Source organism: Empidonax traillii, unplaced genomic scaffold (genome assembly GCF_003031625.1).
Source record: "Empidonax traillii isolate 1590-97213 ecotype Southwest subspecies unplaced genomic scaffold, ASM303162v1 scaffold230:size732421, whole genome shotgun sequence".
Lineage (NCBI taxonomy): Eukaryota > Metazoa > Chordata > Aves > Passeriformes > Tyrannidae > Empidonax > Empidonax traillii.
In genome coordinates this window covers 638,207-651,366 of record NW_020955423.1, presented here as the reverse complement: position 1 = coordinate 651,366, position 13,160 = coordinate 638,207, and the positions used below count along the sequence as shown (strand labels likewise).

The 13,160-nt window shown below is 45.1% G+C and overlaps 1 long non-coding RNA gene across 1 annotated transcript; it reads right to left on the bottom strand.

The window, feature by feature from the left end:
• Nucleotides 1–5,256: 5,256 nt before the first annotated feature.
• LOC114059525 lies at nucleotides 5,257–13,106 on the bottom strand. The gene is made up of 3 exons (XR_003571688.1): nucleotides 12,901–13,106; nucleotides 7,039–7,160; nucleotides 5,257–5,272 (listed from the first exon to the last, which is right to left on the bottom strand). It is a non-coding gene; the product is annotated as an uncharacterized LOC114059525 (long non-coding RNA).
• Between the last annotated feature and the right edge of the window lie 54 nt (nucleotides 13,107–13,160).

Here is a 13,160-nt window from a genome sequence, read left to right as displayed (position 1 = left end):
TTTACTTACCCTCCTCCAGTGCTTTAATGAATGAACCAGATACTGGCTGAGATAATGCTCCTGTTGGCAGCCAGGGAATGGAGGTGCAGATAACCAGCTGCTCTGATAGTTTCAACAAACACCATTAAATAATTTGTCTGAGCTTGGTGAACTAGCATGTGCTGATTAAGGATTAGATTTGACTAATTTGCTTTAGGCTCCTGATGCATTTAAATGCTCCTTTCACCAGGAGGTAGCAGCATATGTTTACCTCAGAGAACTATTGGGGGAGCTCAGGGGTAACAGCATCAGCCCGAGATGCTGAGGGTGGCTGACTCTCAGCCTCAGTGACTGCAGCACACTCCAACAATAATATGCATTGCTGTGGTTTAATCTTCTGTTTTATGCAGCAAGTGGGAATTTCCAGAAGGTTTCTTCTTGCTGTTGCTTTCAGAGCCTGCACTCCCAATGTTGCTTCAAAGAACAAGCAGCATCTTTTTCAGAAGAGCTGGATATCTGTGGACAAGTGGGGCGAAAATTTACCACAAGTGTTCCCATTTTCTTTTCAGGGCAGGCTGGTGGGTTTGTAAGGCTGAAAACAGAGGGGTGTGTGTGAATTTACAGACTTCTCCTAACCTTTCTCAGCTTGGATCCCATTTAATTTGAGCCAGGCTGGGCTGGCTCCTGGGTTTAGTGGCAGTACAAGGTGTGTTCTAGCCATGTGGGCAGATGGTTGCACATCTCCAGGGCCTGTGGAATCACTGACCAACACCTCATCTCCAGTGTGCCAGGAATTATTATGCCCCAGAGTGCCAATGCCATGGATTAGGCAGACACTGAAGGACAGCTTGCCTGGCTCCTGCTTTGCATATTTAGATGACGTGTCTTCCCACACAAACCCCCTTCCTTCATTTCCTCTGACAGGCAGGGCTCGTTTCCATGGAGCTACTTCATCCATACCTTTAGGAAACCTTTTTTTGTTCCCCTATAGACATAATTTGAGGTTTCTATGGCAACATCTGAGGAGGGAAGGCCCGAGATGTCTTAAGCAAGTCTGAGCTGATCCCTGGTAAAGCCCATGTATGACTGTGTGCTGCTGACACACATGATGGCAGTGTTCACTGCCCCAGCAGCTATTCCAGCTCATGTCTAATGTGGTGGAAAAAAGCCTGAGGGACTGCCTGACTTAATGAAGCTCAAACTGGGAGAGCTGCAGTTGAAAAAGAGAAAAAAAAAAAAAAAGAAAAAAAAGGGAATTTCGAGCATTTAAGCTTAACTGTGTCACGCTGCATATGGCTGGGAAGATGTCTGAGATGAAAAATGAACGGTGTAATACAACTTCATTCGGTGCCAGTGGATCTTTCAGAGGGATAGTAGGGCCTGTAAATTTGTAAGGCTTTGTTTTTAATATTTAAAGAACTTTTAAAGCAATATATGAACCATTAATTATTTAAAAACAAACGGATGGTATAACTAGAGAAAGATAACTTTTCCTTTAAAGTTCCAGTATTTGGGGGCAATAACCACTGATCTCTTTTACTTCAGACTGTGTTCCTGTCCCTGCCTCCCCCTGCACTTCCAGAGGTGTTCTAGTCGTTCTCATCCGGTCCACGGGAGGTTTGGTTGTGCTTGCAGTGATTTCTGAATCACATCCTGTGACTTCAGTCTTTGAAAGATCCCCCCCACCCTCCCTGAAGGATCCTAGAGAAGGAAAAGGTGCTGCAAACTCTCCTAAGAAGTTTATCCCTGCGTGGGTGTCAGTTCAGTGACTCGGAATTGTATCTCAGCGGGTTTTAAGGGAGAGGGAGCTGGGAAGGCTCTGCTAATGACTCAGAAATAGAGGGTAAGGTGTGGCAATTTCCGTGAGTTTGGCTGAACTGCTGAACTCATTCAAGTGTCTGGAGGTGGATCATCAACTCCTGCTTTAAAGAAGTGATGTGAGCCTAGGGAAATGTGAGCCTTGAGTGTTCTGCTGGAAAATTGAAGCTCTTTGTGTTCTTGTCATTTGCCTTTCCTTGAGCTGGGAGTGACTAACTCAGTCCCGGTGAGGATCAGTTCACCTCTCACGTGCAGCTTTGCTCCTTGGATCACTGACAGCTGCTGTTCCACGCTCAGTTCAGTCCACTCCTGGTGTGTGCTTTCATAAGCAGCACCTCAGAGTGAAGAAACTCGTGTATGAGCCAAATTCCTGCTGCATTCCTGCTGGTAATTCTTGGGAGAAACCCCTTCAAACGTGTTTTACACATCCACTCAGGCTGCTGATCCTTTCCAGAGTGAAAAAAGGATGTGTGGAATTAGCAGTCTCTTCTTAAAAGTTGTGTCTTTTAATGTTCTCTCTGTAAGATGATCTTCTTTCAAGTTCCTTTGTCTTCTGTCCTAAAAATAGTTGCTGCACAGCAGTGGCATCTCTTAGAGGCAGCACCATGTGGGGAAGGCTTCCATCATCATCATCAGGATATTCCTGGGGGGGCTGGGACCCTCCTGACCAGCTGCTGGGCCCTTCTGGTCCTCGTGGCAGCTGCTGCAGGAGCAGTTGGTGCTTCCAGCTGCTTTCTGTGCCTGCTGAAGGGCCAGGGCAAGCTCTGAATGTCCTGCGGCTTCAGATGGATGGGGGATGTTGTTATAAATGTGGGCTTGGTTCGTCACAGCCTCTGGCTTTGGAACTGCTCTTGGGATACTGGTGGGAAGGGAGTCATGGAACCTCCTGCCTGATTCCCACCCTTTATTGGGCAGGATTTCCCATGATCTGCTGATCCTCCCTGTTCCACTTCCCCCCTCCCTCTTTTTTTTTCTGTCCACACGTGGAGTCCACGCAGGGTGTGCCCTCCCTCCCTCGGACACCAGCGCAGCTCCCAGGGGGGATGAGATGAATCCAGTGCTCTGTGTTAGAGGTTTCCCCGAGGAAAAGAGCCAAGGAAGACTGTCCCTGTTCCCTGCTGTGTGTTTAACCCTGTAAGTCCTGCGCCACCACCTTGCATTTCGTCCTGGCTGGTTTGAAATGTAAATTTTACTGAGCTGTTTGCCTGTGAAAACTTCGGCAGTTTTAGCTCAAAAGAAAGGATCGGCCACCACAAGGGGAGTGTGAGTAGAGGGTGTGCAACAGTGGGTATTAAACAGGCTGTAATTGTAAATTATGGGGTTATTTTATGTGAGAGTGTATGGAACGGTAGCAACTTCTTTGTAGTTGTGAAGGAAACTGCAGTAAATGTGGAGGATTTTTCTGCTGGGGTTGGTGTCAGTGCTATACAGAAGAAAGCATTACTATGTTATGTGGGTCAGTTTTATAAAATACTCATCCTTGGATAGTGATCTACAGGTGAAATAAGGCTGTGCATATTATAAACATTAGTCTATAGTAAAATTTGATTTATATGAATGTTAGTTGCTCTATTATACTCAAAAATAAGCCAAGTGGTCAGTACCCCTCAAGGCAGATGGAATTGGTCAGAAAACTGGAGGCATCTCAAGAATGTGAGTTCATAAGAGCCTGTGGTCGTTAACTAAATTTGAAGTTCACATCTTTTAGCTCATTAGTGGCCTCTTTGAGTGAAATAATGCATCTTGGCCCCCTTCCTACTCTAACTCAGGTTTAGTTTTGTTCTGGATCCCTGAAATTCTTTACCTGGGAGATAAACATAATTTCCTGCACTGCACAGAGACCTAGGGCAGAGACTGAACCAGAGAGCTGTGCCTCAAACCTCTGCTTTCAGTGCTGGCCCCAAACAAGCAGGTCACACTTGAATAACCAACCTAAATTGGAGACAGATCAGTGTCACATCCGCTGCTGTCACAGCTCAGAGCAGCTCCCTCTGAAACGGAGCCTGTGCTGCTTCCAGGTCCTTGATAAGGCTGAGGTCAGCTTGGTGCTGGGAAGGAGAGTGGGAAGCACTGACTCAGCCCCTGCTCACCTGAAAAACAACTGCTGTGCCCTCTCTGGGCCCTTTGTTCCAGACAGAGGGAACACTGCAACGCTGTGATCTAATTTTACCTCTTCATTTTTCATTTGTTTTCGCTTTCTGTTGATTCTCTTATTAGAAGTGGAGGTGTTTTTTTTTTTTTTTTTTTTTTTTTTAAAGTCCTCTGAGAAAGGAAATTTGTGTGTTTCTTTAGTTTTGCTCTGAAGTTTCTGGCATGGGTTCATTTGAGAAAATGCCTTGTGTAAGCACCTGCTGAGAAAGTGTGTCCCTGCCATGCTCAGCTTCAGTAAATACCTAATTCCTGCACTTGCCTTGGAGCTGGATGTGGGAAAGCCCAGCCAGCAGTGACAGGGGATGGAGATGTCCTGCTCAGGGCAGCGCTGAGTTCACAAGGCTGGGCTGTATTTTCTCTCCTCTGGAGCAGGACTGGCTTTCCCAGAGCTGACAACATCCACTCCTCATGAATTCTTGCTGAAGTGATTTGAGACTGACAGATGATGATTATTTTTATTTGTGTGACAGGAGCCTTCTGGATGTCTGGAGCAGATGCTGTTGAATCCTCACTTCTTGAGGGGGAGAGACTCAGCCTGTTCATCCATCTGTCTGGGCTCCTGCCTCCTTATTAGGTGCTTTGTATTGAGATTAAATGGGCAGATCATTCGGATCTGAGCTGTTGGAAGATGTATTTTCATGTCTCAGGCATACATCTCTTTGTATATTTGATTTGTCTGTCCATGTAAGCTTGGCAAATGGAATAATAACTCTTGGAAAACACTTTATTCCACTGAGCACAAGCACCTTGTGAAAGGTGCATTAGCAATTAGTCTTATTCCTGTCTTGCTTTCAGATGGGATAAAGTTTGTTGGCAAAACCAGGGCAATCCCAAAAGAGCTGCCTGGTGTGGAAGTGAAAACTTCACTGCAAGTTGGTGGAAGTTTTGCAACATTCAAGGATTATCTGAAAGTCCTTTTTGAGCTCTAACTGTGCAGAAACCAAATCTGAGCACAGATAAATCTCTCTCCCCTCTGTGCCCCAGTTTAATCAGGTAAAAGCTGGTAAAAGTGTTAATCACCTGTGCTGGGCTAGAGATGAAATCTTAATTCACCATCTGCAAACTCTCCCTGGGATTTAAATGGTAACTTCTGCAGTGGTCTAAGCAAAGGCTTGAAGCTCATGAGCTGCTTAAACCAAGGGATGATGAATAAACACACTGAGGTGACTCTGGAGACAATTTCACATCCTTTTGGAAAGATCAGAGATGCAACAGGTCCAGTTGCATCTCTTAGGTCAGGAATGAAGCTTAGGATCACTCTCTTTGGAGGCAGTTTAAGTTGCAGTGAATGAAAAGGAGGATCAACAGGTCCTCAGGCTCTGCCCTAAAAAGATGGGAAGAGGTTTCCTGCCTTCTTGGTACAATTTAAATACAAAGTTTTACTCTTTAATCATTGCACTGAGCCATTGGAAGTCATCCCACTGCTCTCAGTGCCATTGTAACTACGCCTAATTATAAAGCCCATTGGTAATTTTAGTTCCAAGTCAACCCCTTAAATAAGCTCTGTGCCCTAAATGTAATTATTAGATGTTATTCACATCAGGAACACTGAAGTGTGAGGTAATTGCCAGATTCCAATGTATTAAAAAAGACATTTATCTTATGCCTCACTGAGCTTCCGCTTACTGGGGGTTTTTTTTCCCCCCTCCACACACTTAATATGTGCTTTTTTTATTATAACTTTACAAAGGTGTCATTGTGCAGTTTAGCCCGAGGCAAACTGATGAGAGGCCCAGAAATATAAGGTTTTTTTCTTTTTTTTTTTTTCCAAGAATAATCTAGTAAGTGTCATTGTTTGCTCCTATCTAACTGGGAAGAAGTGGGAGTAGAATTGCAGGCAGGCAGGAATGAATGGCAGGCGAATTTATAACTAATGAAAAGCTTCTGCCAGGAGCTCAGTGTTCATTCCTGCAGAGGTTATTGACTCAGATACTGAGTCTGGGCTGAATAATTTCGTAACTGAGAGTGTCAGAACTTTGGGAACTAAATTCATGGTTCAAAGATTTCATCTCTGCCTGCCTTCTGACTCTGTTCCAAATGTAGTGACATCATTTGCTGGAATTGGCTTTTTCCCTCCCACCCTTCACTAGAGCTAGAATTTGACCCTGAGAATAAGATGTTCTGCTTGTAAATTATTAGTTAGTCTTCAAAATATACTGCACAGCCTTACATAGGAATTCAAAAGGCAAAAAACCTGAGCAAAAAAACCTTTAAAATCAGCCAAATAAATTCAAATTGCATCCACACACCTTCCCTGTGTCCTCTGTGCTTCCTGCTTTATACACCCTTCTAAAATTAGCAGTGGTTAATATTTTAACACCCAGAAACAGTCTGCTCTGAGGAAGGAACCCTTAATTCTGACATTCAATAGACTGGACCAAAGGGGAGATGTGAACACTTTTGAAAGCTCTGAATCAGTTCGTGATTAGCCCAAGAGGATTTAGGGTTTAGGCAGCTGCTTGACAGTTTTCGTGGGGTTAAAGAGATGCTTTTTGTGTATGGCTTGTAAATTTATGGGAGAGAATAACCCTGCTCGGTGTGAAAGCACCTGGAGGTGTTTTGTGGCAGCTACACAAGTTCAGAAACTTAAAATGGTGAAGGTAAATCCTGTGTGCTTGTATTTAACGGGAGGTTTGAGGTAAGGAACCATTTTCAAAGCCAAATGTGTAGCCCAAGGGAAGGTGTTTCCCTGTCTGAGGCTGCTGTGCCACTAGAGAGCAGCAGGTCCTGCTGCTCCAGCCTCTCCCTGCTTTGGATCTGGCCTGCAGAGATCTGTGGAAATGGGGGCTTGGGAAGGCACGAATAGGAACCTGGGCCAGGGGTAAAGTTATTCCCATGGATGCTCCACTTAAGTCACAGCTCAGATGGTGAAACAGGCTCATAATATGAATTTAAGATGCTGTATTTTTTTAAAAAAAGGGTGCTAAGTAAAAGCCCTATTCAACTGGACAAAGGAGAAAGCACATTAACCTCTGCACCAGGTAACTTGTTACCTTTTGGTGCTGCTACACGTGGCTAATTTTGATTACTTTTAAGATTAACTGTTCTTTTCACATAGCCAGTACTGCATGCAGTGGTATCACATTGCACCCCTCTTGGCCCTTGATTTATAGAAGGACTTTAAACATAAATTCCTGTCCTTGATTTTGGAGCTCACCCTTGACTGGAAATGACAGTGAGAATGCAGCAGTGGTGGTGAAATTTGGTAGGAGCTGTAAATTAAGTAGAGACAGAGCAGAGGGGAGTTATTGGAAAAGTCAGTTTTATGCCCAACTTGAGAATATTCTCCTGTAGTTCACAACTTGGGTTACAGCTCAGACCTGGCAGGAGAGAAGCTGGCATCACTACAGTAATAGAACAGGAGATGTTGACTGATAATTAAAGCTCAGCAAACAGTGCTGGCACCCCCTGCCCAAATTTAATAAAGACAAGAAGGGTGTTAAGGTTGTCATCCTTGTGGATTATTTGTTTTCAATAAAACTGATGTGCCAGTTCACAGGCAGCTGGATTCCAGTGCCTGCCTTAGCTCTGATGAGGAAGCAGAAGTAACAACCAGCTACTTATTTTCTGGTTTCCCCCTTGAAGGGGGTGCTTGTTTTGTGCTGCAGGTGCTCTTGGTGGTGACAAGACACAGAGGTTTCAGCTCTCACGGCTCAGCTGAACTCCTGAAGTCTCCTGACAGTCTTTTTGGGATCACCACGTGACTTCTGCACTTTCTTAAATTAAACTTAGCCAGTTCTAATCCATCAGGCAGCTCTCTTAATCTCGGTGCTATCTGGAAGGAAATTGAGACAGAATGTGAACTGGCTTTGTCTGAAGGACGAATGAGCTCGATGGCAGTGCAGGAACCCTGATATCCACTCTCAGCAACAGTGGGAGCAGCTCAGGGCTCCCTCCTTAAGGGAAAAAAAAAAGGCTCTTTTTGGTAGTTCTGCTTCCACTGGTTGCAAACCTGTGTGAATTGCTGAGAAATGATTTAAGGTAGGAGAGGTGATGTGTGTGCAAACCTCCTGCTGTGTGATGACAGATAAAACCTCTTAGCTCTGCTCCCAATCTAACATGATTGCTGAGTGCAAACTTGGGTGTATAAAAACAAGAATTATGCTTGTTAAACACCGCTTAAAAACCCAAACAGCTCGAAGAAGCGTTGCTCCTTATATATTAAAAGGGAAGAAAAGGGGGAAAAAGTCTTTTATGTGATGGTCATTAGTGGTGTTTGTAGCTCTGGGGACACACAAAATAGGGCCCTGCTGGGCACTGCCAGTGTAAGGTCTCCCCAGAGCTCTGGGCTCTGACCTTTTCCCCAGGAGCCTCACTGGAACATAATAATGATAATTTGGAGGGGAAATACAACAAGCAGGTTTCTGGTGACTGTGACGTACCCTGACATTTCCAAGGTATTTCATTAAATAATGACCATTAGTCTGATGTCCTCAGCAGCCATTCGGATCCGGGGCAGTGAGAGACTCTGGCACTGGAAATTGTGTGTGTATATTTAGCTTTTTCACACCCTGCATTAGCAGGGTAAGCAGCAAAGGCATCAGCAGCCTCAGCAAACAAAAATGAAGCCACGTGAATAAATGAAGAAACAAATTGCTGCTGGGGAGATGTACCCCAGGAGGGTGGAGTTTGTGGTGCTTGGGCACCAGCTGTGATTGTTTGTGAGACACACAGGACCTGCCACATTCCTGAGTGCTTTGCAGAGGAGTTTATCTCTTGTTTCACACCTGCAGGTGCACACTCAGGTAAAAACTGCTGCCTGAGGGGTCATGTTCTGATTATACACGCTGAGTGTGGCATCTTTGTGATGTTACAGTGTACAGAGCTCCTCCCAACTCATCTGCTGTAACCTCTAACTAGCCAGAGATCATCAATTTATCTCCAGGTAGATGCTGCAGGTGTTGTACATGTACTGTCCTACACCTGCTCAGTTATGCAAACCAGAAACACGGGGCTGACTTTACAGCCTGTGCCAATTTTATGCCTCAAACAAGCACATTTAGGGCACGTGATAAACACTGATGGAGAGTGATTTGTCTGCGTGTGCACACTGAATGTGTGCTGGGGGTGGAGAGCTGCACTTGGCTTCGTTTCCACCCCAGCAAGTGCAGGATCACAAGTGTGAATGAATGGCAAAGGCAGCTGGAGGAGACGTTTCGCAGTTGGCCAGGAAGGATTTTTCGGAAGGCTCTTTGAGAGATCATGAGGAAAACTGACAGCTGTCCTCAGGCATCCGCCTAAATTGAAGGAACAGGCCCCAGCAGCTTTGCTGCTGCAGTTGTGGATAGCTGAGGTGATGGACAGGAGTGCTATTTATAGAGCAATTTTTATATGCTTATTGTAGAACGAGCGTAGCAATCATAGGAAAGGAACTTTTCTTTCTCTCTGCATTTTTTAGTGGCTCTTGGGGAGATAGTTTAGGTGGGTTTTATTTGCAGAATAAGGCTTGAGAATCTTTTTCTTCCCCACAGCGAGCCTGTCTGGGCTGAGCCAGTGGAGGAGGTGTTTGAGCTGCAGAGTGAACAATGTACTGTTCAGAGACCTTTTGTACTCCCAGCCTTGTTCTCCTGTGCTTGGTGTGTTGTGAGCCATGACCCACTGGGTAGGTGCTGTGCAGGTAGAGGGATTCCAAGGAATTCCTCCATATACACTGCAAACCAATTGCATTCATCATTAATTGATCCCAGAACCCCTCCACTACTTTTAGGAGGAGAACTGAGCTTCTCTTTCTGATGCTCAAGTGAGAGGTCTTGCTCAGTGTAAACAGGCAGTGCCAAATAATTCACTTCAGCTCTGCATTTTAAAGAGAACTCCATCAGAGGAGCAGGTCCTGGAACCTCTGCCCTGTTGCTGCCTTCTGATGGATTGTTGTTGCCAAGGCATGACATTGATTTAATTTGTATTGCTTGCTATCTTTGGCTCCACTGTCCCCTTGAATTTGGAGACAGAACAGCGCCTGGAGAAATTAACTGTGAAAGCACTGACCTAATCCTGGAGAAGACACATCATGTGCTGTGCTCCTGGAATCATATTTGACAATTTCTGGAATTCTGGATGGTGTCTGAAGCATCTGGGGACTGCTGCTGTGGTGTGAGGCCAGAATTGAGATGCCCAGTAATAATTCATGGGTTCAAGTCTTTAATGGTTATTGCTGACATGGGAATTATTTCTTTTGAAAGGGAAGGCACAAAATAGGCATTAATCTATAGCTGGTACCTTCTAAAAATATCTATGTAAATATATCTCTATAGATATTCTCTACATAAATATCAATAGAATATCTATATAGATTGACCTCTAAGCAGAAAGCCCTGTTGGAATCAGCCATTTTTCCACCTCTCAAAGTATTCTAAAAATGGGGAGCAACTCATATGTGATAAAATATATAAATATTGGAGATGTGATAAAACATTTCTTCCACAAGTTTTGTGGAATAATATCTCATAGCAGAGCTTGGATACATGTCCCACACTTTCCACAGGGTTGGTGATGGCAGTGCTGAGATCCCAGTAGGAACTGAGAATTCCTGCCCCTGGTTTTTGGGGAGGGTGACCTGTAATTCACTTCTCAGGTGTGTGGGCTGTGCCTTACACTGTGAGTATCTAAATTCATTATTGACCAAATAACAGATATATTCCAGTCCTGTGCCAGAGAGCTCTTGATGCAATTTATCCAAACGCTGATTTCCCACTGACTGGAGTTTTAATTGAGATATTGCACCCAGCAGGGAAGAACTGGGGAGAGCTGGAGCTTCCACCTCACTTTATAGTACACTGCCGCTGGTATTTCTTGCCCTGCAGCCTGTGAAATTTGTCATCTGCCTTGTAACACAGTCCTTGGGCTCCACAAAACAACACCTGCAGGTATCTGGTGTCACACAGCCAAAATAAAACGGGCTGGACTGTTCAACTGCTGGTTGGTAGGGCAGGATTTAAAGGGACAAGAGCTGTAGGGCCCCCAAGTAGGAACTGTTAGTCAATACTTGCTGCTTTCTCCCTTCATTGTTTAATTTGTTGAGTCCTCTTCAGAGAACACTGGAAAACCCGGAATATTTGATGAGGAGAAAGGCAGAGAGGCTGTTGATCAACATAAAGCATTGACAACCATTTGTTGCTGGAATAAATCCACCATTAGATGGACCATTAAACCACGGGAGCAGTCATTAAACAAGGCTCTGGCAACACACAGTTCTCATGGAAGCAGTGATTTGTACAGAAATAGTGCTTGTTCATGGCTTGAGAGAATTATTTCAGTTGTATCTATGAAAGGGGTGGGAAATGATCCCTGGCTGGAGGTGAATTCAATTAGTGTTCAGTGAGGATGAGGGTGAGGAATTGGTGCTGGCAACTAAAAGCAGATTTGTGACACGGACTTGTGTTTTTATGCAACCTTTTCCTTGCACAAAAAAAAGTGATTTCCAAATGCTCCTCTGGCCCAGAGCAGTGTAGGGTGAGTCTCTTGCTGATTAATTAGGTAATATCCAGGGGGATTCTGAGGGTTTGCAATGTCCTGTGCAATTCATGACCAGAGGAACTCTGCCAAAGTTTGCAAACTTTGACCCTTATTTATACTTATTTCTGTGATTGAGTGAGAATCCTGTGTAGCTGAGAAAAGATTCCCCAGGAGCTCAAACTCATTAATACACAGAAAAAAATGTTGATAGTCTCCAAAGGGCTCTCCAAACCTGGAGAGTTCCTCAAGCTCTTAACTTTCAGAATGAGCAAAGCAAAAAGGGGACAGTACAGAAATTAAATAACAGCAATTGAGGATTTAACACCTCCCCCCATCATATTAGTGAAATATTTCCTTCCCCCTTATTTCCTGCTGTTATAAATCATCCCTTTCTGACACTGTTTCATGGCAGTTTCTGATGTTCAGGGTTCCTGCGAAGTTTATTTTCAAACAAAACCGAGGCAGCCCGTGCAAGAATAACTATTTTCATTTGGGTTGACAAATATTTTCTAACCTGAAGCTAATATTTTTTAAAGGTTCAGGCTGTTGAACAAAGAAAACTAAAGCTGTGTCAGGCTGATTTAGAGACTTTTTTTTTTTTTTTTTTTATTCCTGACAGCACACAGCTGAATTCCAGCCACTGCCCTGGAGTTTTAAATTCTGTGCCCCTTTTCTCAGCTGAAAACACAGCTTTGTGTAGGAGCATTCAGTGAAATCCAGAGGATCCTGGTGGAGAATCCGTCACACTGCTTGTTTTTCCTGATGTGGCTCCATCAGCCTTGTCCTGTGGCTGCTGTTCCAAGTGCTGGACCCTTCCTAGAGTGTCCTCAGTGTGTTAATGCCTGAGAAATGTGGTCTGTGTTTCTCTCCTGCCGTGAAATCTGTTCTGCATGTGTAATTGTCTTCATGTGGTGTCTTTGTTGGTTCCCGGACCCGGGGCCGCCCCATCACCCACTGTCATTTTGGAAGCAGCATCGTTGCCCTGCAGAGAACTCCTTTTATCAGCTTTCACTCGTGTGAAACTGAGCTAAAAACCCCACCAGCTGCCCGGTGCTGCTGCCTCCTGCTGCTTTTTTTGGTTTTTTTTTAGCTGCTCCTCAACCCCTCTCCTCCTTCGCCTTCTCTGCGAGCAGTCAACGGGGACAAAAAAAAACAAACCTCCCCATCCAGTTGTGAAACAAGGGACGAAATTCCGAGTTTGCTCCCTCCCCGCACAGGGTGGGATTTCTGAGCAGGAAGGTGGGACAAGGAGAACAACCCCCGGTCCAATTGGCTCCTCCAGAAGGCTGTTTTACCCCTCCTTACCCTGTGATTTGTGGCAGCAGCGTTATTTGGTAATAAACCCCCCCCCCGTCTCTTGGGGTTAAGAGCACGGTTGCACTCGCAACAGCTGCCTGCGTGTGTCCGACCCGCTGCGGGGAAAGAACAGGCTGCTCCTGCTGCTCCTCCTCCTGATTTTATCGAGTATTGTTCCCCCCCTCCCCTCTGTTTCTCTCTGACCTCCTCACAGCTCCGGCCGCTCCGTCTCTTGAGAAGACTCAGCTGACTTTCCTAGAGCAGCCCCAGGAGATTTTTTTTTTCTTTCCCGAGCCAACACTAGGCAGAGGACAGAAGAGGGGGGAAGCTGAAACCGAGCCAAAGCCCTTTTGCTGGCAAACCCGGTGCCAAACCTGCCCTGAGCCAGACCCAGGCAGGGGAGGAGGGACTTTGTTTTGTAGAGACGAGGAGGAGACAAAGAAACTTGAGACTGGCTTTCCCCT